Source organism: Crinia signifera, chromosome 4 (assembly GCF_055691185.1).
Source record: "Crinia signifera chromosome 4, ASM5569118v1, whole genome shotgun sequence".
NCBI lineage: Eukaryota > Metazoa > Chordata > Amphibia > Anura > Myobatrachidae > Crinia > Crinia signifera.
The window spans coordinates 5343276-5368900 of NC_139220.1; positions in this window are offsets into that span (position 1 = coordinate 5343276).

Here is a 25625-nt window from a genome sequence, read left to right on the forward strand (position 1 = left end):
CGTCTGCGTCTCACTGCACAGCGATGACTCGGAGCCTCAGCCACGCGTCCTCACACAACCCAGAGACGCGGATTTATACCGTCATCTATTAATTGAATTAGTTGGTCTCTGGTGTTTTCTCAGCTGCCGGGACACAATGGGGCTCAGTATTTTATTCCTGTTGACTATTTATGAGTTTAAAATTAGAAATCGAAATTCTTGTTACTGTTTCGTCTCAAAATAATAAAATACCGGTCAGGTTGTGGCTCATTAAACGGCTGCAAACGCACATTATAGTCGCTGACTGGGGCTGACAGGGATTTGTGGCTCTCGGTGCAGATTTATTAATGAGTACAATCGCTGACAACAGAATGAGAGAGGGCATTGGCCTTGCCCTGTGTGAGGTTCCCCCCCTGTGTGCAGCCGCGACTACTTATTTGGCACTGCGATGGCTGTCGGGAGATCAGGGCCGCAATTGGCTTCAGCGTCCCAATGGCCGGGGCCCGTCTGTATTTTCAGCGTGACTACCAGAAACGCTGAGGAGCCACCTGCAATCGCGGGCCAGCTGTCATCTTGCGACCCGCCAGCAACGGATAGCCATCGCTAGCTTCGTTTGCAGGGAGACAGCGCATTCGCACAGTGTACCGAGCGCATGTGCGGCCTATCCGCAATCAGCAGCGATGCGATTAGTTCTACATCGGACCCAAAAAGACTCAGACACAACTGCGTCAACAGACGATAAAATGGCCGCAGAACATCACGACTCAGATTCCGCCTCGTGTGTTTTCCTGCTTCCAGAACTAAACTTTGTGAAAGTTGCGTTTCGGGGGATCGTCCAGGACACATAAATGGCATTAATCTAATTGTCTGGCGGGTATTTGTTCTAAATTACAGGCAATTCAGAAGGGTTCCCAACGCCGCCTAAAGTCTCTCAGACTCGGCGCTGAACTCTGAGAGCGAATAATGAGGACGGTAATCATGTTTTGTTCAGAGCGACGCGGCTGGTGTATAATGATCGCACCAGACGCACTTTATATTGTATCTATGATACCGGTTTGGAACATCTCACCGTCATTGCAATTACAATAAAATGGTATTTAATGAGGCTCAGAGTCTTTTCAAGGCTCCGCGTCGGCCATCTTCATAGCGATTCTTTGTATCAATTAATTGTCGTGTAATTCTATCAGTCTGTACAATGTGCATTGATCCGAACAATAAATGTGAATTGCTTGGAGTTGCAGTGGAATTGGGGGGAGGGGGCAGTATAGAGTCCCGACCCGGATACTCCCCGTATAAGAACACTCCCGTCGCACAATATAAACGCGGTTGCTGTTTCCCGCTAAGGGCGGTTTAGACGCACCAGTGCGCAAAGAGCCGCGTCCTCTAATCGGTTGCCTATGAGCGGTTGGCATCCACGTTAGCATTTCTATGCCCGGGAGCTGTGTTTTGTGTACGAGTGTAAATTTAGAGAGCAGAAGGGGGGTGACACAACTCCCCTTGGACAGTGTCTTAAATGTAATGTGTAACTGGAGAGGCCTGTGAATGGTCACCGAATTCCTGCGCCCTATTCCGTGCTCCTCTCCTTTCCCCAACTTGATCTCGCAAGATCCCAAATATTTGCCGGCGGATTAATAGGGCAGCTCTGTCCTCAACACCGGGGCTGACTGCGGCATTCCTGCCCGTTGTTTGTGCCCTAATGCGGGTGTATTGTGTTTCAGGGCTCCCGGGAGGGATTCTCCCAGCGGACAACACAACTGTGCGGCTAATGGACCTGGAATGTTGGAGAGAGCCTTAGGGACAGGCCATTATTGTGAGAGCAGCTGACTGCGGCCCTGTCTTTCCCCCATTTATCATCAGACTCAATGAGGCAACGTTCCGGCAGCGGCCCAGTTATTGTGTTCCGGCAGCGTTGTTACCCTGGAAGCTTGCGGCCTGAGCTCATGGACAGCCTGTTACTATTATTACACCGATAAGCACAGGGCTTATGTCCGATCACTGACAGGTGCTGTAAGCAGAGGACAGGTCACATTCCCACGGGGTATTATGCTTAATAGGTGCAGAACAGGTGATGTCCAGAAATATAATTCAATTATACAAGCCGGCTTTCCCTTCCCAGTGGCCGGTGCTATTGCCGAGTGATCCCGGGACTGGCCCATAGGACGGGAGTAACAGCATTGCCATTACCTGCCTCAGGTGTGGGGGTAGGTATTATCCTTACAAGTACCTGCCTCAGGTGTGGGAGTAGGTATTATCATGACGAGTACCTGCCTCAGGTGTGGTGGTAGGTATTATCCTTACAAGTACCTGCCTCAGATGTGGTGGTAGGTATCCTTACAAGTACCTGCCTCAGGTGTGGGGGTAGGTATTATCCTGACAAGTACCTGCCTCAGGTGTGGGGGTAGGTATCATCCTGACAAGTACCTGCCTCAGGTGTGGGAGTAGGTATTATCCTGACAAGTACCTGCCTCAGATGTGGTGGTAGGTATCCTGACAAGTACCTGCCTCAGGTGTGGGGGTAGGTATTATCCTTACAAGTACCTGCCTCAGATGTGGTGGTAGGTATCCTGACAAGTACCTGCCTCAGGTGTGGGGGTAGGTATTATCCTTACAAGTACCTGCCTCAGGTGTGCGGGTAGGTATTATCCTGACAAGTACCTGCCTCAGGTGTCGGGGTAGGTATTATCCTTACAAGTACCTGCCTCAGGTGTGGGGGTAGGTATTATCCTGACAAGTACCTGCCTCAGGTGTGGGGGTAGGTATTATCCTTACAAGTACCTGCCTCAGGTGTGGTGGTAGGTATTATCCTTACAAGTACCTGCCTCAGATGTGGTGGTAGGTATCCTTACAAGTACCTGCCTCAGGTGTGGGGGTAGGTATTATCCTTACAAGTACCTGCCTCAGGTGTGGTGGTAGGTATTATCCTTACAAGTACCTGCCTCAGGTGTGGGGGTAGGTATCATCCTGATAAGTACCTGCCTCAGGTGTGGGGGTAGGTATCATCCTGACAAGTACCTGCCTCAGTTGTGGGGGTAGGTATTATCCTGACGAGTACCTGCCTCAGGTGTCGGGGTAGGTATTATCCTTACAAGTACCTGCCTCAGGTGTGGGGGTAGGTATCATCCTGATGAGTACCTACATCAGGTGTGGGGGTAGGTATCATCCTGACAAGTACCTGCCTCAGGTGTGGGGGTAGGTATCATCCTGACGAGTACCTGCCTCAGGTGTGGGGGTAGGTATCATCCTGATAAGTACCTACATCAGGTGTGGGGTAGGTATTATCCTGACAAGTATCTGCCTCAGGTGTGGGGGTAGGTATTAATCTGACAAGTATCTGCCTCAGGTGTGGGGGTAGGTAATATCCTGACAAGTATCTGCCTCAGGTGTGGGGGTAGGTATTAATCTGACAAGTATCTGCCTCAGGTGTGGGGGTAGGTATCATCCTGATAAGTACCTGCCTCAGGTGTGGGAGTAGGTATTATCCTGACAAGTACCTGCCTCAGGTGTGGGGGTAGGTATTATCCTGACAAGTATCTGCCTCAGGTGTGGGGATAGGTATTATCCTGACAAGTACCTGCCTCAGGTGTGGGGGTAGGTATTATCCTGACAAGTACCTGCCTCAGGTGTGGGAGTAGGTATTATCCTGACAAGTACCTGCCTCAGGTGTGGGGGTAGGTATTATCCTGACAAGTATCTGCCTCAGGTGTGGGGATAGGTATTATCCTGACAAGTACCTGCCTCAGGTGTGGGGGTAGGTATTATCCTGACAAGTACCTGCCTCAGGTGTGGGGGTAGGTATTATCCTGACAAGTACCTGCCTCAGGTGTGGGAGTAGGTATTATCCTGACAAGTACCTGCCTCAGGTGTGGGGGTAGGTATTATCCTGACAAGTACCTGCCTCAGGTGTGGGGGTAGGTATCATCCTGACGAGTACCTGCCTCAGGTGTGGGGGTAGGTATTATCCTGACAAGTACCTGCCTCAGATGTGGGGGTAGGTATTTATTTATTGTCGTATATTGGTAAGGGGAGAGAATTGGTCAGGGGGCACTGTATTGTGGCACAATATGAACTGGAGGACACTGTAATATGTCTTTATCTGTTCTGCTAAGTGCAATGTAGGGGCACAATGTTACATAATAAGAACTGGGGCATTGTAATGTCGTACAATATGAAATGGAACTATAGTGTAGCATAAGATGAACAGGGGGCACATCAATGTGTCATAATATGAACAGAGGGCACATTAATGTGTCATAATATGAACAGGGGGCACATTAATGTGTCATAATATGAACAGGGGGCACATTAATGTGTCATAATATGAACAGGGGGCACATTAATGTGGCACAGTATGAATGGGGGCCAGAGCCAGTCCTAGTTAATTTGATGCATTTGGTTGGTGCCCCTTAGCACCATTGCTATTTCTGCCTCGTTGTCCCATTGCTCCTTATTCACATTACACCAAACTGTATTGCTCCTTATTCACACTGCATCACAAAGTAGTGCCATTTATACACATTACTCTACAAAGTAGTGCATCTCCCTACACCCCCCCCCCCCCCTCCACACCCCTGCAGCCGGACATACGTATATGTATATACCGTACAAACTCACACCGTGAGATACACACACACAGTTTATATACATACACATATAGGCCCTCATTCTGATGGACCCATAAATCTGCCAAATTCGCGGCTTTGCAGTTCATCTAAACCCACACGTAGGTCCGCCTGCCGCATGCATCGCAGATCTCCCTGCACGCACGATTTGTATAAACATCCATTCGCCCATTGTGTGCGAGGCAGAAATCAGTGGATGGTCGCAGATCTGTCAGTCTCCACTGACTTACACCTGTGCGGGAAGAGAGCGGGCAGTTCACATCTGGTGCCGTCAGCTGCCGCCCCTGGCACCCTCGTCACCGGCGCATTTCCATGGGAGTGCCCATCATTTTCAGGGTACACCCATGAAACGCTGGACGTTCCCCTGGGCGCAACCCATGTTCGCCATCCCACGCCCCTCGTCCACACTGCTGCGTCCAAACGTGCCGCCCAAAAAAATCTATTTGCTGTGCCCGCTCGCACAAAGTGGCTGCACGTGCACATAAACGTTTGTGCGCAGTTGCCCAACATCGCTCCTCTGTGCGAACGCGCAGGGGTGTGTAGCGATTAGAATGACCTCCATAATGTATATACAAACACACACCAGATATATGCCATCTACTTATATATGTCTAGCGTCTGTGTGACACTGAAATACTGCCATCTGTTGGCAGCAAGTGAATCTACATTTACTAGATTTCGAAGCATTTGCTTTGAATGGGTTTACTAGTGTGTGTATATATATATATATATATATATATATATATATACACACACACACATACCGTATATACAGAGACACACACACATATACATACATATATACAGGGTTTGTGTGACTATATATATATACTGTATACTATACACAGATACCTAGAGAACCATTGCCGGTCTGTGCTGCAGATCTGGGTTCCCCGAATACAATCTCGGCACAACTTTGCTCTGTGCCGTATAATTGGGCTCCCTGGGGTAATGTCAGGATTGCAATGACGTGACAGTCACAGACGTGGAATTGAAATCTTGTTCTAGCCATGAAAACAAATATATATACAGACCCCCTATTGTCTCCCCTATGAATAAACTAACATCAGGGGCATAGTGTGTGCACCGTCCCTGAGAGCGCGCTCTGGGCGTCATGGCGATAAGTGTGCCGCAATAATTCAGTTCCCTCAGTGCATTATATACCGTTATGGGATCCCATGTTCCAGACTCTAGGGGGGGATTTACTAAAGCCTCTAAAGATGACAACAACTGACGTTGCCAATAGCAACCGATAAGATTCTGCCTATCGTTTTCTAATGTAGTAGAGAAATGATATGATTGGTTGCTATAGACAACATCACCTCTCATATTTAGAAGCTTTAGTAAATGTATACCTCTTGGTGTCTGTATATCCTGTAACTTACAGCGATTGCCTATAATACACTAAGCTGCCATATTTCCTCTCCCCACACCGCCCCGGCTCTATCCCATTGTGTTACATTGTTTAGCAGCGCTCCTCACAGTGACAGCAATGGTTACTTCTGAGATTTTCCAAACTGCTGATAATAGGATTTCCGATAACCTGTTCACTGTCCTCTGTAACACGTAGATTGGCGGCAGAAGTGGGGTACTTGGCGGCAGAAGTGGGGTACTTGGCGGCAGAAGTGGGGTACTTGGCGGCAGAAGTGGGGTACTTGGCAGCAGAAGTGGGGTACTTGGCGGCAAAAGTGGGGTACTTGGCAGCAGAAGTGGGGTACCCGGCCAGCAGAAGTGGGGTACCCGGCCAGCAGAAGTGGGGTACTTGGCGGCAGAAGTGGGGTACTTGGCAGCAGAAGTGGGGTACTTGGCGGCAGAAGTGGGGTACTTGGCAGCAGAAGTGGGGTACTTGGCGGCAGAAGTGGGGTACTTGGCAGCAGAAGTGGGGTACTTGGCGGCAGAAGTGGGGTACATACCATATGATCTGATTCATTGTTTTCTGCACTTGGGAAATGTCTAGATAATTAACTATCAATATTAATCGATTCAAGTTGGTATTATTGGTCTTGCTATAACGTGTATTACTGCCGGGGTATCTCAGTGTTACTTCGGATACCGTATATAGGGCCTGATTCAGAGCTGAACACTGCTGTGTAAATTCACAAGGCTGCCGATTACGGAACAACTGTGCATACATACGGATTGTCACGCGCCTAAACAGCTACAGGATCCAGCGTCCTCACCTCTATGAGTACGGCCAGCGAGCACTAGACATGGCCTCCGGCCGGGCGACATGAAACCGCTCGCTAAGCAGTGAGAGACCTACAGCGAGCAGTGCTGAATCGTGCTCACTACTATTAGAGTCACATTCTCCTGCCCACGGCGGTTACTACCAGCGCTGGTGCTTCTGTGACGTACTTAGTACAAGTCCCCGATGTGACACGTATATCTATATCACTCACATTCCCAGTAATGTCAGTCATTAGCCATAAGTAGATCCAAGTAAATGGACAAGAGATAATAGAGGCGATTAGCCAGTAATATGGCGTCCGCGGCAGGACAGGCTCCCAATGATACCCCATTATACGTAATATTACTATTTATGGACCACCCCCCCTCAGGCCGGCTGTAATCGCACTCAGGAACCTGGCGCCAGTCCTGCAGCATTCTCTGCTGAGTAATATGTCTATGGGGTACCGCGGGTGACAGCCCGGGTGTTACTGATGGATTAGGCCGCAATACATGCAATCAGTTATCTGCCCGAGCAGGCAGCGCCACACCATAAGGCGCTGAATGTTCCTCTTATGCGTTCCCCTGCTAGTCTGCCCGGCATACTCACCATCACTCCCCAGCTGCACGCTAGCCAGCCCGCATACCCACCCCCCTCCCCAGCTGCACACTAGCCCGCCCCGCATACTCATCCCCCCTCCCCAGCTGCACGCTAGCCCGCCCCGCATACTCATCCCCCCTCCCCAGCTGCACACTAGCCCACCCGCATACTCATCCCCCCTCCCCAGCTGCACACTAGCCACCCTGCATACTATCCCCCCATCCCAGCTGCACACTAGCCCACCCGCATACCCACCCCCCTCCCCAGCTGCACACTAGCCCACCCCGCATACTCATCCCCCCTCCCCAGCTGCACACTAGCCCACCAGCATACTCATCCCCCCTCCCCAGCTGCACACTAGCCCACCCGCATACTCACCCCCCCAGCTGCACACTAGCCACCCGCATACTCATCCCCCCTCCCCAGCTGCACACTAGCCCACCCGCATACTCATCCTCCCTCCCCAGCTGCACACTAGCCCACCCGCATACTCATCCCCCCTCCCCAGCTGCACACTAGCCCACCCGCATACTCATCCCCCCTCCCCAGCTGCACACTAGCCCACCCGCATACTCACCCCCCCCAGCTGCACGCTAGCCCACCCGCATACTCATCCCCCCTCCCCAGCTGCACACTAGCCCACCCGCATACTCATCCCCCCTCCCCAGCTGCACACTAGCCCACCCGCATACTCATCCCCCCCAGCTGCACGCTAGCCCACCCGCATACTCATCCCCCCCAGCTGCACACTAGCCACCCGCATACTCATCCCCCCTCCCCAGCTGCACGCTAGCCCACCCGCATACTCATCCTCCCTCCCCAGCTGCACACTAGCCCACCCGCATACTCATCCCCCCTCCCCAGCTGCACACTAGCCCACCCGCATACTCACCCCCCCCAGCTGCACACTAGCCCACCCGCATACTCATCACCCCTCCCCAGCTGCACACTAGCCCACCCGCATACTCACCCCCCCAGCTGCACGCTAGCCCACCCGCATACTCATCCCCCCTCCCCAGCTGCACACTAGCCCACCCGCATACTCATCCTCCCTCCCCAGCTGCACACTAGCCCCCCGCATACTCATCCCCCCTCCCCAGCTGCACACTAGCCCACTCCGCATACTCATCCCCCCTCCCCAGCTGCACACTAGCCCACCCGCATACTCATCCCCCCTCCCCAGCTGCACACTAGCCCACCCGCATACTCATCCCCCCTCCCCAGCTGCACACTAGCCACCCGCATACTCATCCCCCCTCCCCAGCTGCACACTAGCCCACCCGCATACTCATCCCCCCTCCCCAGCTGCACACTAGCCCACCCGCATACTCATCCTCCCTCCCCAGCTGCACACTAGCCCACCCGCATACTCATCCCCCCTCCCCAGCTGCACGCTAGCCCGCCCCGCATACTCACCCCCCCCAGCTGCACGCTAGCCCACCCGCATACTCATCCCCCCCAGCTGCACACTAGCCACCCGCATACTCATCCCCCCTCCCCAGCTGCACGCTAGCCCACCCGCATACTCATCCTCCCTCCCCAGCTGCACACTAGCCCACCCGCATACTCATCCCCCCTCCCCAGCTGCACACTAGCCCACCCGCATACTCACCCCCCCCAGCTGCACGCTAGCCCACCCGCATACTCATCCCCCCTCCCCAGCTGCACACTAGCCCACCCGCATACTCATCCTCCCTCCCCAGCTGCACACTAGCCCACCCGCATACTCATCCCCCCTCCCCAGCTGCACGCTAGCCACCCTGCATACTCACCCCCCAGCTGCACACTAGCCCACCCGCATACTCACCCCCCCCAGCTACACACTAGCCCACCCGCATACTCATCACCCCTCCCCAGCTGCACACTAGCCCACCCGCATACTCATCCTCCCTCCCCAGCTGCACACTAGCCCACCCGCATACTCATCCCCCCTCCCCAGCTGCACACTAGCCCACCCGCATACTCATCCTCCCTCCCCAGCTGCACACTAGCCCACCCGCATACTCATCCCCCCTCCCCAGCTGCACACTAGCCCACCCCGCATACTCATCCCCCCTCCCCAGCTGCACACTAGCCCACCCGCATACTCATCCCCCCTCCCCAGCTGCACACTAGCCCACCCGCATACTCATCCCCCCTCCCCAGCTGCACACTAGCCACCCGCATACTCATCCCCCCTCCCCAGCTGCACACTAGCCCACCCGCATACTCATCCCCCCTCCCCAGCTGCACACTAGCCCACCCGCATACTCATCCTCCCTCCCCAGCTGCACACTAGCCCACCCGCATACTCATCCCCCCTCCCCAGCTGCACACTAGCCCACCCGCATACTCATCCCCCCTCCCCAGCTGCAAGCTAGCCCACCCGCATACTCACCCCCCCAGCTGCACGCTAGCCCACCCGCATACTCATCCCCCCTCCCCAGCTGCACACTAGCCCACCCGCATACTCATCCTCCCTCCCCAGCTGCACACTAGCCCACCCGCATACTCATCCCCCCTCCCCAGCTGCACGCTAGCCCGCCCCGCATACTCACCCCCCCAGCTGCACGCTAGCCCACCCGCATACTCATCCCCCCCAGCTGCACACTAGCCACCCGCATACTCATCCCCCCTCCCCAGCTGCACGCTAGCCCACCCGCATACTCATCCTCCCTCCCCAGCTGCACACTAGCCCACCCGCATACTCATCCCCCCTCCCCAGCTGCACACTAGCCCACCCGCATACTCACCCCCCCCCCAGCTGCACGCTAGCCCACCCGCATACTCATCCCCCCTCCCCAGCTGCACACTAGCCCACCCGCATACTCATCCTCCCTCCCCAGCTGCACACTAGCCCACCCGCATACTCATCCCCCCTCCCCAGCTGCACGCTAGCCCGCCCCGCATACTCATCCCCCCTCCCCAGCTGCACACTAGCCCGCCCCGCATACTCATCCCCCCTCCCCAGCTGCACACTAGCCCACCCACATACTCATCCCCCCTCCCCAGCTGCACACTAGCCCACCCGCATACTCATCCCCCCTCCCCAGCTGCACACTAGCCCACCCGCATACTCACCCCCCCCAGCTGCACGCTAGCCCACCCACATACTCACCCCCCCCAGCTGCACGCTAGCCCACCCGCATACTCATCCCCCCTCCCCAGCTGCACACTAGCCCACCCGCATACTCATCCTCCCTCCCCAGCTGCACACTAGCCCACCCGCATACTCACCCCCCCCAGCTGCACGCTAGCCCACCCGCATACTCATCCTCCCTCCCCAGCTGCACACTAGCCCACCCGCATACTCATCCTCCCTCCCCAGCTGCACACTAGCCCACCCGCATACTCATCCCCCCTCCCCAGCTGCACGCTAGCCCGCCCGCATACTCACCCCCCCCCAGCTGCACGCTAGCCCACCCGCATACTCATCCCCCCCAGCTGCACATTAGCCACCCTGCATACTCATCCCCCCTCCCCAGCTGCACGCTAGCCCACCCTGCATACTCATCCCCCCTCCCCAGCTGCACACTAGCCCACCCGCATACTCACCCCCCCCAGCTGCACCACACATGCAGACCAGGTTCTGACAGGCGAATTTGCCAGAACCCTGCACAGATCATTGAGATCTGTGCATGGTCCTGTCTTAAAAAATTCGTAAAAGTTAAATGTAAAAAAAAATGGCATGGGGTCCCCCCTCCTGAGCATATCCAGCCCCGGGCTCATTGAGCCAGACCAGGTTCTAAAAAACGGGGGGACAAAAAGCATAGGGGTCCCCCGTATTTCAGAAACCAGTCCCGGACTCTTGGACCGGTCCTGGTTCCAAAAATATGGGGGACAAAAAAATATGGGGGTCCCCCTTATTTTGAAACCAACACCGGCCTCCAACAGCCCGCGGTGTCATGCCACAGCCGGGGGACATTTTTTACATAAGGTCCCCCGGCCATACCATGAGCATTGTGGTTGGTCAGCCTTGTACGGGGTACCTGGGGGAGTTGGGACACCCCCCCCCCCCCACCCCATAAAGCCCCCCCAGGGCTGAAACCGACGTCCCTGGCCATTGGACGCTGGACAGATAGTGCTAAATCATTCATACATAACATTGCTTTATACAGGTGAACTGCAAGTGCCAGCAGACCTCCCCCGCATGCTGGGACTTGGCAAACCACAAGTCCCAGCATGCGGGGCATCAATGGGCCCGCTGGGACTTGTAGTCCACCTGTAAAAAGAATGTTAAAATAAAACACACACACAGAAAAGTATTACACACACACACACACACCTCACTTTTACACCAATATACTTACCGCACCAGGGTCCAGCGCTGCCTCCCTCCTCCACAGCCGGCTCACCCCGCACTAACAGCGTTGTGAGCCGGCTTCCGCCATACTTTTCTGTGTGTACGTGTTTTATTTTAACATTCTTTTTACAGGTGGACTACAAGTTCCAGCGGGCCCATTTAGAAAAACTCATGGCAACCTTTTTTCATGTTGACTTTTCCCTTTTTGCTTGTGTTGACACAAGCAAAAGGTTGACATGGAAAAAGGTTGACACATGAAAAGGTCGATGTAAGTTTTTTTGTGGGTTTTGCTTTGTGTCAACGTTGACACCTGTCAACATGGACCCCCAATTAGTGTAGCGTGTACCTTCTTGCTTTATGAAACGTTAGAATTTGTAGTCCACGGGGATCGTACATGTGACCTGTCATGTGAGGAACATTCCACGGGGACCTTTTGTTCATGTCAAACATTTGTCAATTCTGACCTAGTTTATGTCAACCATATGGTGTCGACCGACTAACTATATAGACACTGTAGCTCTATCAACCGGAACCATTTAGAGACACGACCGTGGTATAGCGCACGTGGGGCAGACCACCAAGCGTAGGGCACCATGTGACAAGGGTCCGTCTATAAGACACTGGAATCAGTACTTTATCAGCCATGTCGGCCCCCCGATCGCTCCGTCCGCGGGGATACTTAGCAGCCCCTGAGAGGACACATTTGTCTCACAGCATCTAATTAGATAAAGTCAGGCGCATGTCTCTTACTAAGGAGAAACTATTAACAGTAATCAATGGCCTGAATATTAACCTGGCAGCATGCGGGTAACGTCGATTACACCGAGCCGACCCCTTGTGCCCCAGACATTTCCCAGAGCTTATATCTCTCTTAATTATATTGTAAGCGCCGCGCTCTCCCCGTGACCTGAGGATTTTACTGACGGACGGATTCATCCCACCGCTACTCTCCCATGTCCTTACTGATATATAAGGGGGCTAGCTGCATTATATATACTGTGTGTGCGTGTGTATATATATCTACTCAGAATCAGGCCCTATAAGAAAGGATCCCGCCATTCAACAGACCACACCCCCTCAATAAACCCCGCCTCCATGAGGGCCGCTACCAGAAATTACTCCGGCTGATTTTCCATCCTAGGCCGCTCCTGTCTGATGGGTAAACGGACGTTAGGTCAACACCATTAAGGTTGACATACATTGGGTCCACCACTGAAGGTCGACAGGCCTTAGGTTGACACAGACAAAATATTGACAGGCCTAAAGTCGATAGGGTCGAAAGGCCGACACTCGCATTAGGTTGACATTGGGAAGGTTGACAGTCAAATCCCCAACTCTGTTTGTTAAAATTCAGCCTTAAACTCCCAAGGAACCTCCACCATACCTGACCGTAGCCTGCAGATACCATTGTACCTCGCTCCCGCCCTTTGGAGAACGCACTGTTACAGCCAAATATCTCACATTGTGACTCATCAATCCAAACCCCCTGCCACCAATTTTCTGCACCACAGTTCCTATGTTTTTCTGCATAGCTGAGTCGCTTGGCCTTGTTTCCACATGGAAAGTATGGCCGTAATTCTTCCGTAAGGACCACTTCCGGCCAGACGTCTTCACACAGTAGATGCTTGTACCTGGGTCCCACTGGTCTCTGCCATTTCAGAGCTACTGGCAATGCTGGACCTCTTCCGATTCCAAAGGGAAGTAAGCGTGATGTGTCTTTCATCTGGTGCACTTGGCCTACCATTGCATCTATGGTCCTCAGCGTTACCTGTTTCTTTGCGCTCTTTCAAAAGAGCTTGACCAGCACATCTTGAAACCTCAGCTTGCTTTGAAATCTTTGCCTGGGAGAGACCTTGCTGATGCAGAATAGCTACCTCGTGTTTTGTTGCTGTGCTCAGTCTTGCCATCATGTATGACATGAAACCATCTTCCACAACCTCACCTTTGTATCACAGTTTGGCTGTTTCTCACCCAGTTTTAACACAGCTGTTTCTGTTTCAGTTTATGGCTGTGTTTTAAATACATATGAAATTGATGATCATTATCACATGCTTGGTTTTATTGGTTAATCCTACACATGACTATAATCATACAAAATCCCAGACTTTGTGCAAGTCTACCCAGAAGAAGTGATACTGTTTTGAAGACAAAGGGTGGACACACCAAATATTGATTTGATTTAGATTTTATTTCTGTTAATTCACTTTGATAATCTATCTATCTATCTATCTATCTATCTATCATCAGAACATTTTTCATACATTTAGCAATTTGTCATAGAGTAAAGGTGTGCACACACGCATCAATTTACTTTCGATTCGATTTTGATTCGATTTGCTCTCGATTTCCCCAATTCCACCCTTCCGATTTGGCCTTTGATTTCCATTCGATTTCACATCCGATCTGCACTTTTGAATTCAATATTGATTTGTTGTGCATTCAACGCTGAGTGTACACATGCGATTTACTGGATCGAATTCGATATTTCCTCGCCTGCACAGTCTATTTGTCTTTTCGATATAGAGAAAATGGGAGCGCACATCGAATCGAATGCAGATATCGAAAGCGTCTTAAAAACTGTTTGGTTTTGATTCGATTTTGCTTCTATAAGCAAAATCTAATCGAAAACCTGTCAAAATTAAAGCCTGTGTGCACCCATTAAAATTGAGGTTCTTTGCATAATTTTGTGCAAAAATATGGACCCATTTACCACGGCCAGATGAGCACGTCAAGTCACCTGGCGATAGATAGATAGATTGATAGATAGATAGATATGAGATAGATAGATAGATAAATAGATAGATATGAGATAGATAGATAGATAGATAGATAGATATGAGATAGATAGATAGATATGAGATAGATAGATATGAGATAGATAGATATGAGATAGATAGATAGATAGATATGAGATAGATAGATAGATAGATAGATAGATAGATAGATAGATATGAGATAGATAGATAGATAGATAGATAGATAGATAGATAGATAGATGGAATATAGATCTGTCATTATGTTTGACATTTGTATTTGTTGTTCTGTTCTTTGTGTGCACGTTCCTGGTCAGGACAGTATTGACTGCTATTGTTCCGACACGGAACTCCAATACTATCCCGATTCCCTCCGTCCCGGCACGTGTCAGTGTCTGGGCGGGGTAGGGGCGCTGGATAATGGCGTTGGTAAGAATCAGAATGTCAGGCAGCGTCAGGATTGCTGCTGGTGGAGGTCTCAGGGAGATGGGGAGATGGGATGGAGCTGAAAGGTCACTGGGTTTGCAGTTTCCTGGTGAAATGACACATTTCAGCCCATGGAGGAGTAATGTACGCCCAGTGACCATGGCTCCTCCAATTAACTCCCATAACAAGAGCGCCACATGTATTATCCTGGAGTGGGACTTATAAAGCAGCCCCCTAATTGCGATTCTAGCTCCGTACCGCGATTACTATACATTGCTGTGCGCTGGGAGCCTGCGAGTTGAGCATTACAGAATCTTAGTCCATTAAGCCATATTGAAAGTCCCAATTGTCCAGAGACAAATTGCTGTAATAAAGCATTTATTGTTTGCAGAGTGCACATTCCCCAGTACTGATGTGTCCTTAGTAATGCTTTATGGATTACATAAAGCCCTGCAAATTGTACAGTATATCTGATGGGGGAGGAGCCCCAGAGACGCGGCGCAGTACTCAGGCACTCACCAGCGCCGGACTATCACCATTAACCTACGAGATCCATCATTGTCCACTGAAGTACTTTAAGGAGTTTTAGAACCTCCGCCGGTGGCATTGGGAGAGGCGCCACGTTTAATAATAATAAAATAAAGGGGATATTAGGAATATACTAGTTACCAGCCAGTCAAAATGGCTTGCTTCAATGGGCGCCATCTAGTGGTCGCTGGTGTGCCAAAGACTTGAATTATCCCCATAGAGGTGAGGAGCAGCATTAGTTATATATCGAATAAATGTAATATATTATAAAGTCATGCGAATATCTTCAGGAGACGGTGCCGATAGCGCAGGACCCTGGCGCACTGGGCGATCCCGATTTAGCGCGGGGGGGGGGGATTGTACAATAAAATGACACATTAGGGGGGGGGGGATAGATACATTAAAGTCCGTTGGATTCCCATAAATGAACTGAAGCCATTTTTCGCCTTCAATTGCAGATGAAACATATAAGAAGTAATCTGCTTGTTCTTTACATATTGGGGGAAATGTAATGTAAGATGGGAGATCTAGTTCACATGGGACGTTGCCATGGGCAACCAATCAGACACTATCTATTATCTTCTAGAAGGTGATAAATAGCAACGTCCCATGTGAAATTGAAGCCCGCATCTTAGTAAATTTCCCCCATTATCTTTTTTTCACCCGGCGTAAGATCGTCAGCCGGGAATTTACCGGAGGTCACAGAACTGACATTTATTCCAGCAATAAATGGTGTTTAACCCCTTGGTGGACGGCTCTGGTTGGGTGTACACCTCATTGGCTAGTGATAGCCTTGCGCTGTGTTATCTTTCAGCGCACATAGCGGCTTCTGCGGGGAATCTGCGCCAATTGCAAACTTTACATTGCACAGCCATTAGCTTGGAAGGAAGTGAAAAACGGACATATTCTCTCCCGCCATTCTGCCGATGTGACTTATACATATTCTCTCCCGCCATTCTGCCGATGTGACTTATACATATTCTCTCCCGCCATTCTGCCGATGTGACTTATACATATTCTCTCCCGCCATTCTGCCGATGTGACTTATACATATTCTCTCCCGCCATTCTGCCGATGTGACTTATACATATTCTCTCCCGCCATTCTGCCGATGTGGCTTATACATATTCTCTCCCGCCATTCTGCCGATGTGACTTATACATATTCTCTCCCGCCATTCTGCCAATGTGACTTATACATATTCTCTCCCGCCATCCTGCCGATGTGACTTATACATATTCTCTCCCGCCATTCTGCCGATGTGACTTATACATATTCTCTCCCGCCATTCTGCCGATGTGGCTTATACATATTCTCTCCCGCCATTCTGCCGATGTGACTTATACATATTCTCTCCCGCCATTCTGCCGATGTGGCTTATACATATTCTCTCCCGCCATTCTGCCGATGTGACTTATACATATTCTCTCCCGCCATTCTGCCGATGTGACTTATACATATTCTCTCCCGCCATTCTGCCGATGTGGCTTATACATATTCTCTCCCGCCATTCTGCCGATGTGACTTATACATATTCTCTCCCGCCATTCTGCCGATGTGACTTATACATATTCTCTCCCGCCATTCTGCCGATGTGACTTATACATATTCTCTCCCGCCATTCTGCCGATGTGACTTATACATATTCTCTCCCGCCATTCTGCCGATGTGACTTATACATATTCTCTCCCGCCATTCTGCCGATGTGACTTATACATATTCTCTCCCGCCATTCTGCCGATGTGACTTATACATATTCTCTCCCGCCATTCTGCCGATGTGACTTATACATATTCTCTCCCGCCATTCTGCCGATGTGACTTATACATATTCTCCCCCGCCATTCTGCCGATGTGACTTATACATATTCTCTCCCGCCATTCTGCCGATGTGACTTATACATATTCTCTCCTGCCATTCTGCCGATGTGACTTATACATATTCTCCCCCGCCATTCTGCCGATGTGACTTATACATATTCTCTCCCGCCATCCTGCCGATGTGACTTATACATATTCTCTCCCGCCATTCTGCCGATGTGACTTATACATATTCTCCCCCGCCATTCTGCCGATGTGACTTATACATATTCTCTCCCGCCATCCTGCCGATGTGACTTATACATATTCTCTCCCGCCATTCTGCCGATGTGACTTAAACATATTCTCTCCCGCCATTCTGCCGATGTGACTTATACATATTCTCTCCCGCCATTCTGCCGATGTGACTTATACATATTCTCTCCCGCCATTCTGCCGATGTGGCTTATACATATTCTCTCCCGCCATTCTGCCGATGTGACTTATACATATTCTCTCCCGCCATTCTGCCGATGTGACTTATACATATTCTCTCCCGCCATTCTGCCGATGTGACTTATACATATTCAGAGTCCGCAGAAATGACCCTGAATTCTTTTCTTCATGTTCTCAGTAATGGAAAAGAGGCAGAAACGTTTTAGCTGCTGAATGGTTAGAGATCCCTTTATTACAATTATAACATACTATACATTAACTCTGTGCAGAGCCGCAGGGGGTGTAACCCCCCCCACCCCCCCAGGACATATCTGCAGTACATCAGGGGGGGGGGGGGGGGAGTGGTGTTCAAAAATCCCTGCGGTGAGGTTTTTCTATTCAGTTAGAGGAGGGAAAATGAGACGGGGTGATTTCTGATTTTTCCTAAAAAAACACATCCGCCACCTCCAAACCCACCCCCTTAATTAAGCTAACAGGAATTTTCCAGTTACCTTAATTAGTCAGTAATTAAGACTAATTCAAGGATATATTTAAATCATCAAAATAACTGTCACTGTCTTTTAAGATCCCTTCATTCGGTGTGGAAAAGTCAGGATACACTACGCCCCACTACGCCCTGTTGTATTTATACTTCATGGTAATTTGCAGATGTGCACTGTCCTCACTTACCGGCAAGTGCAAGAAGGACTTCGGGCACCCACCAAATCTCCAGCAACAGGGACAGGTTGCCAGGAGATGTGTCTTCGTGATGCATCCATATGATGGTGGGGTGAGGGCGATTTGGCTTCGCAGCTTGCCGAATCACCCACAATGAGGGCCATAGTACATTATATATGTCTTATTCATTTTCTTAATGATTCGGTTTCTAGCTGAGCTTTGCTTAACTAATCAATTCAATTAGCAGTTTCTGTTGTTTTGTTATCGAGTCGCTGCCTTTTTGTTCCATTGCAAAGTGTCATTTTCATAATACTAATTACAGGAAACCTGCCGGATTTACATCTTGTAAGAGTTTGGTTACAACGGATAGCGCGCTATTTCCGTGTTGTGCTTCCCGCACATATGCTCGTCATTTACGTTCCCCGCACTTCATCAATGTTTCTCTTGTCAGCTTGGTTATACCTATGGCCTGCCAGGCGCTATGTGTGGTCGCATCACACTGGCACATCGGAGGCTGGTGAAACAGGACGGCCTAACTAGGTTACGTTCCTCTGGTCTTCTGGCCGCTCCTGTGTGCACGCATGGTTCTAGCCACTGCCACGTTGTAGAATGAGGCCCTTGGTCTATGTTGTCGCCTTGTCCTTCGTAGCACATTACAGATTACTGCAAGGTGTAGCACGCGATGCAGAGAAATAGTACAAAGATTATCTTCTGCTAACCAAGCACAGGAGTAGCCATCACCAGACGCAAATGTGTACGGTCCTTTGTCTTCCGTGGCAATGGTCTTTGTAATGGAACAAGGTGTTATTGTCCATGATCATTGACTACTCCTGATAAAGTTCTGGACACTTTGAGACAAAGTTGGCGTGAAGTTATTTTAAGCAAGAGTAATACCCGATGAGATATTATTATTATTATTAACAGGTTCTTATATAGCGCACACACAGTGGCGTAAGTTCCTCCCAGTTACCCGGAGGCAAGATAAATATTGGTGCCCCCCAAATAGCTCAATCAGTAAGGTGTCCGTCTCCAGTAAGGCCTTGGGTTCTAATACAGGGTTTGACACTTGCATAAATGATGTTAGGAGGGGGGAGTCTTCAACAGAAGCGATATTGATGGCTTTCAATTAACTGATTCAAACGTGCAAAGGGAGAAGAGGTGCCCCCTTGGGAGCAGGAGCCCGGCGGCAGATTACTCCATTGCCTCCCAGAGTTACGCCTCTGGGCAAACATATTCCGCAGCGCTTTACAGGGGATATACAGAGATATTCAGGATTAGGTGATCAATGTGGGCTGTGCTCACCTCTCCATGGTCATTGGTCTCCTGGAAGCAGGAAGACCTCGGTGGAGGTAGGATCTAGGATGGGGGCTTTATTGTGTTTCTAAGTGAACTTTGTTTTTTTGTTCTTTATCAGAAATTCTTCAAAAGGGGCGTAAGTCAATTCTCTGGTGCTGGATCTGGCATTTGGAATTAAGGAAGGTCATGGATGGAAACCATTGATGGGCGAATGTTCTGCCATTGATGGTGAGTTCTAGTGTAATAAAAAAAAAAGCCCGTTACTATATTCGGCATGCGTGACCTCAACTTAAGTATATTGAAGACCAATACATAAAACATATGGGAGGAAATTTACTAACATGACCGATGCCGGATACAAATTCATACAACCGGCATCAGTCAGCAGCACGTAACCAGCCCCGGGTTCAAAGAGCCAGTCCTGTGCATTAAAAATCAAATCCCCTGATTTTTTAAAACCAGCACCAGGCTCAAGGGCCGATCCTGGTTCCCAAAATTCAGGGGACAATTTTTAGAGAACCAGCACCGGGCCCAACCAGCCAGCAGGGTAATGCCAAAGCCAGGGGACACTTATTATATAAGCATTAACCCCATGACAGGTCAGCCCAGACAGGGACCATGGGGGGGTGGGGTCCCCTAATAAAGGGCCCCCCCCTCCAGGATTAACCTTGGGCTGAAGCCTGGGGCTGTCCCCAGAGCCCCTATGCAACTGCTGAGGCTCAAATTACACTCCTTCAGTGGGAACCAGGCTGATCGCCATTGTGCAAAGGTACTTGTCTAGTTTCACGGCGGCCGATATATCTGATGCAATATCGGCCAATATATCGGCCGATCCAATCTGATTTTTTACCTGTTCATAACCCCACTATCCCCTACACATGGAGTCCGCTCGCCACGCTTCGGGCTTGGTGGCTTGCTGCGCTCGCCACACTATATTAAATCAACTCCATGCTTAGTGGATAGTGGGGTTATGAACAGGTAAAAAATCGAATCGGGTCGCATCGGATCGGCCGATATATCGGCCAATATCGCATCCGATATATCGGCGACCGTGAAACTAGACAAGTACCTTTATCTAATATCTCTCTCATATCAAACTAAAGGTGCGTACAGACGCATCGATTTGCTTTCGCTTTCGATTCATTCGATTTTCGATTTCCCCTCTCCAACACCTTTCAATTTTGCGTTTGATTTTCCATTTGTTTTCACATTTGATCTGCGCTTTTGCATTCGATTTGCTTTCGATATAGAATTCGATTTTCATTCAAGGCGCAGTGTACACATTCAATTTACTGGATCGAATTCGATATCTTTTTGCCTGCACAGACTATTTCTCTTTTCGATATAGAGAAAACGGGAGCGCGCATCAAATCGAATGCCAGACCAAAGTGTCCCAAAAACCATTCGATTCCGATTAGGTTTCGATTCGATTTCGCTTCTATAAGCAAAACCAAATCGAAAACAGGGAAAAAATATGATAATATATAAATCTCTGGTGAATATTCCAAGCAATAAATATTGTCTAATTCCCCTATTTGCCTAAATACGACATGTCCTGGGGGAGAGGAGAGGGATCAGTATGGATGTGTGTGTAATTGGAACGCAGTGGTCGCTGCGCTGCTGGGACCGTGGCACAATAGGCAGAGAGATGAAATGCTGAAGGGAGGTGACTGAAGAGAAAAGATTAAAGATGTGATCTCAATTAAACACCGAGTGATACCCGCATTATATTAAAATGTCTGTGTTTTGTTATATCGCCTGGTATTTTTCTCTTACAGAAAATGAGCAAATGAAAGAACGAGGATAGATGTGCGAAAATAATGAAATTGGTGGCGTGCAGAGTCGTACCTACTAATTCCATCCCGCACCACAAGCCTTCTCCAGGCGGGAGAGGCCTTGTTTTAATCAGGACTTGGATGAATAAATACAATTCTCTTGTCTTGCTCTGGAAAGCATTCAGTGTCCCCAGGAAAGCGGCGTCCTGCGCTTATCGCCACTCAGGCACCCCGATATACGCCATAAATAACCACTCTAGTTACAGATGATTACTGCACGCCGTGCAGGAGCTTAGCAACGTCTGTCTCATATCTATCTATCTACAGTATATCATTTCTATATATCTATCTCAAAGAGTGTCACTGTACTGCGCAGCGGAATAGGGTCACTGTACTGTGCAGGGGAAGAGTGTCACTGTACTGTGCAGGGGAAGAGTGTCACTGTACTGCGCAGGGTAGAGTGTCACTGTACTGCGCAGGGGAATAGATTCATTGTATGTACAGTGATGACACAACCTAGTCCTAACGTTACCAGCTGTTCCTAACATCTGTTGGCATTCTGAGACTGATGACATTTTTACATGGCGACATTTCATATGTTAACAACATTGTTGCCGAAACAGTGCCTGTCAACATGTTGAAAGTCTAATAGGGCGTAATGTATGTTTTATTTTCTTTGACATATTGTACAGGTACCAAAAATTCTTGACAAGACGCAAATTAAACGCTGGTTTGGAAAAGCGCCAGGAAGGTGCGTTAGGCGCAGTAATCAGCCACCGATCAGCCGTAGCCGGGAATATGTAGCAGTGATCAGACACCGATCAGCTGTAGCCGGGAATATGTAGCAGTGATCAGACACCGATCAGCCGTAGCCGGGAATATGTAGCAGTAATCAGACACAGATCAGCTGTAGCCGGGAATATGTAGCAGTGATCAGACACCGATCAGCCGTAGCCGGGAATATGTAGCAGTGATCAGACACAGATCAGCTGTAGCCGGGAATATGTAGCAGTGATCAGACACCGATCAGCCGTAGCCGGGAATATGTAGCAGTGATCAGACACAGATCAGCTGTAGCCGGGAATATGTAGCAGTGATCAGACACCGATCAGCCGTAGCTGGGAATATGTAGCAGTGATCAGCCACCGATCAGCCGTAGCCGGGAATATGTAGCAGTGATCAGCCACCCATCAGCCGTAGCTGGGAATATGTAGCAGTGATCAGCCACCCATCAGCCGTAGCCGGGAAATATGTAGCAGGGATCAGACACCGATCAGCTGTAGCCGGGAATTTGTAGCAGTGATCAGCCACCGATCAGCCGTAGCCGGGAATATGTAGCAGTGATCAGCCACCCATCAGCCGTAGCTGGGAATATGTAGCAGTGATCAGACACAGATCAGCCGTAGCCGGGAAATATGTAGCAGGGATCAGACACCGATCAGCTGTAGCCGGGAATTTGTAGCAGTAATCAGACACCGATCAGCCGTAGCCGGGAATATGTAGCAGTAATCAGACACCTATCAGCCGTAGCCGGGAATATGTATCAGTAATCCGACACCGATGAGCCGTAGCCGGGAATATGTAGCAGTGATCAGCCACCGATCAGCCGTAGCCGGGAATATGTAGCAGTGATCAGACACCGATCAGCTGTAGCCGGGAATATGTAGCAGTGATCAGACACCGATCAGCCGTAGCCGGGAATATGTAGCAGTAATCAGACACAGATCAGCTGTAGCCGGGAATATGTAGCAGTGATCAGACACCGATCAGCCGTAGCCGGGAATATGTAGCAGTGATCAGACACAGATCAGCTGTAGCCGGGAATATGTAGCAGTGATCAGACACCGATCAGCCGTAGCCGGGAATATGTAGCAGTGATCAGACACAGATCAGCTGTAGCCGGGAATATGTAGCAGTGATCAGACACCGATCAGCCGTAGCTGGGAATATGTAGCAGTGATCAGCCACCGATCAGCCGTAGCCGGGAATATGTAGCAGTGATCAGCCACCCATCAGCCGTAGCTGGGAATATGTAGCAGTAATCAGACACCTATCAGCCGTAGCCGGGAATATGTATCAGTAATCCGACACCGATGAGCCGTAGCCGGGAATATGTAGCAGTGATCAGCCACCGATCAGCCGTAGCCGGGAATATGTAGCAGTGATCAGACACCGATCAGCTGTAGCCGGGAATATGTAGCAGTGATCAGACACCGATCAGCCGTAGCCGGGAATATGTAGCAGTAATCAGACACAGATCAGCTGTAGCCGGGAATATGTAGCAGTGATCAGACACCGATCAGCCGTAGCCGGGAATATGTAGCAGTGATCAGACACAGATCAGCTGTAGCCGGGAATATGTAGCAGTGATCAGACACCGATCAGCCGTAGCCGGGAATATGTAGCAGTGATCAGACACAGATCAGCTGTAGCCGGGAATATGTAGCAGTGATCAGACACCGATCAGCCGTAGCTGGGAATATGTAGCAGTGATCAGCCACCGATCAGCCGTAGCCGGGAATATGTAGCAGTGATCAGCCACCCATCAGCCGTAGCTGGGAATATGTAGCAGTGATCAGCCACCCATCAGCCGTAGCCGGGAAATATGTAGCAGGGATCAGACACCGATCAGCTGTAGCCGGGAATTTGTAGCAGTGATCAGCCACCGATCAGCCGTAGCCGGGAATATGTAGCAGTGATCAGCCACCCATCAGCCGTAGCTGGGAATATGTAGCAGTGATCAGACACAGATCAGCCGTAGCCGGGAAATATGTAGCAGGGATCAGACACCGATCAGCTGTAGCCGGGAATTTGTAGCAGTAATCAGACACCGATCAGCCGTAGCCGGGAATATGTAGCAGTAATCAGACACCTATCAGCCGTAGCCGGGAATATGTATCAGTAATCCGACACCGATGAGCCGTAGCCGGGAATATGTAGCAGTGATCAGCCACCGATCAGCCGTAGCCGGGAATATCTAGCAGTGATCAGACACCGATCAGCCGTAGCCGGAAAATATGTAGCAGTGATCAGACACCGATCAGCCGTAGCCGGGAAATATGTAGCAGTGATCAGACACCGATCAGCTGTAGCCGGGAATATGTAGCAGTGATCAGACACAGATCAGCCGTAGCCGGGAATATGTAGCAGTGACCAGCCACCGATCAGCCGTAGCCGGGAATATGTAGCAGTGATCACCCACCGATCAGCTGTAGCCGGGAACATGTAGCAGTGATCAGACACTGATCAGCCGTAGCCGGGAATATGTAGAAGTGATCAGACACCGATCAGCCGTAGCCAGGAATATGTAGCAGTGATCAGACACCGATCAGCCGTAGCCGGAAATATGTAGCAGTGATCAGCCACAGATAAGCCGTAGCCAGGAATATGTAGCAGTAATCAGACACCGATCAACCGTAGCCGGGAATATGTAGTAGTGATCAGCAACCGATCAGCCGTAGCCGGGAATATGTAGCAGTGATCAGACACCAATCAGCCGTAGCCGGGAATATGTAGCAGTGATCAGCCACCGATCAGCCATAGCCGGGAATATGTAGCAGTGATCAGACACCGATCAGCTGAAGCCGGGAATATGTAGCAGTGATCAGACACCGATCAGCCGTACCCGGGAATATGTAGCAGTGATCAGACACCGATCAGCCATAGCAGGGAATATGTAGCAGTAATCAGCCACCGATCAGCCGTAGCCAGGAATATGTAGCAGTGATCAGACACCGATCAGCCGTAGCCGGTAATATGTAGCAGTGATCAGCCACCGATCAGCCGTAGCCAGGAATATGTAGCAGTGATCAGACACCGATCAGCTGTAGCCGGGAGTATGTAGCAGTAATCAGACACCGATAAGCCGGAGCAGGGAATATGTAGCAGTAATCAGCCACCGATCAACCGTAGCCGGGAATATGTAGTAGTGATCAGCCACCGATCAGCCGTAGCCGGGAATATGTAGCAGTGATCAGACACCAATCAGCCGTAGCCGGGAATATGTAGCAGTGATCAGACACTGATCAGCCGTAGCCGGGAATATGTAGCAGTGATCAGACACCGATCAACCGTAGCCGGGAATATGTAGTAGTGATCAGACACCGATCAGCCATAGCCGGGAATATGTAGTAGTGATCAGACACCGATCAGCCGTAGCCGGGAATATGTAGCAGTGATCAGACACCGATCAGCCGTAGCTGGGAATATGTAGCAGTGTTCAGACACCGAGCAGCCGTAGCCGGGAATATGTAGCAGTGATCAGACACCGATCAGCCGTAGCCGGGAA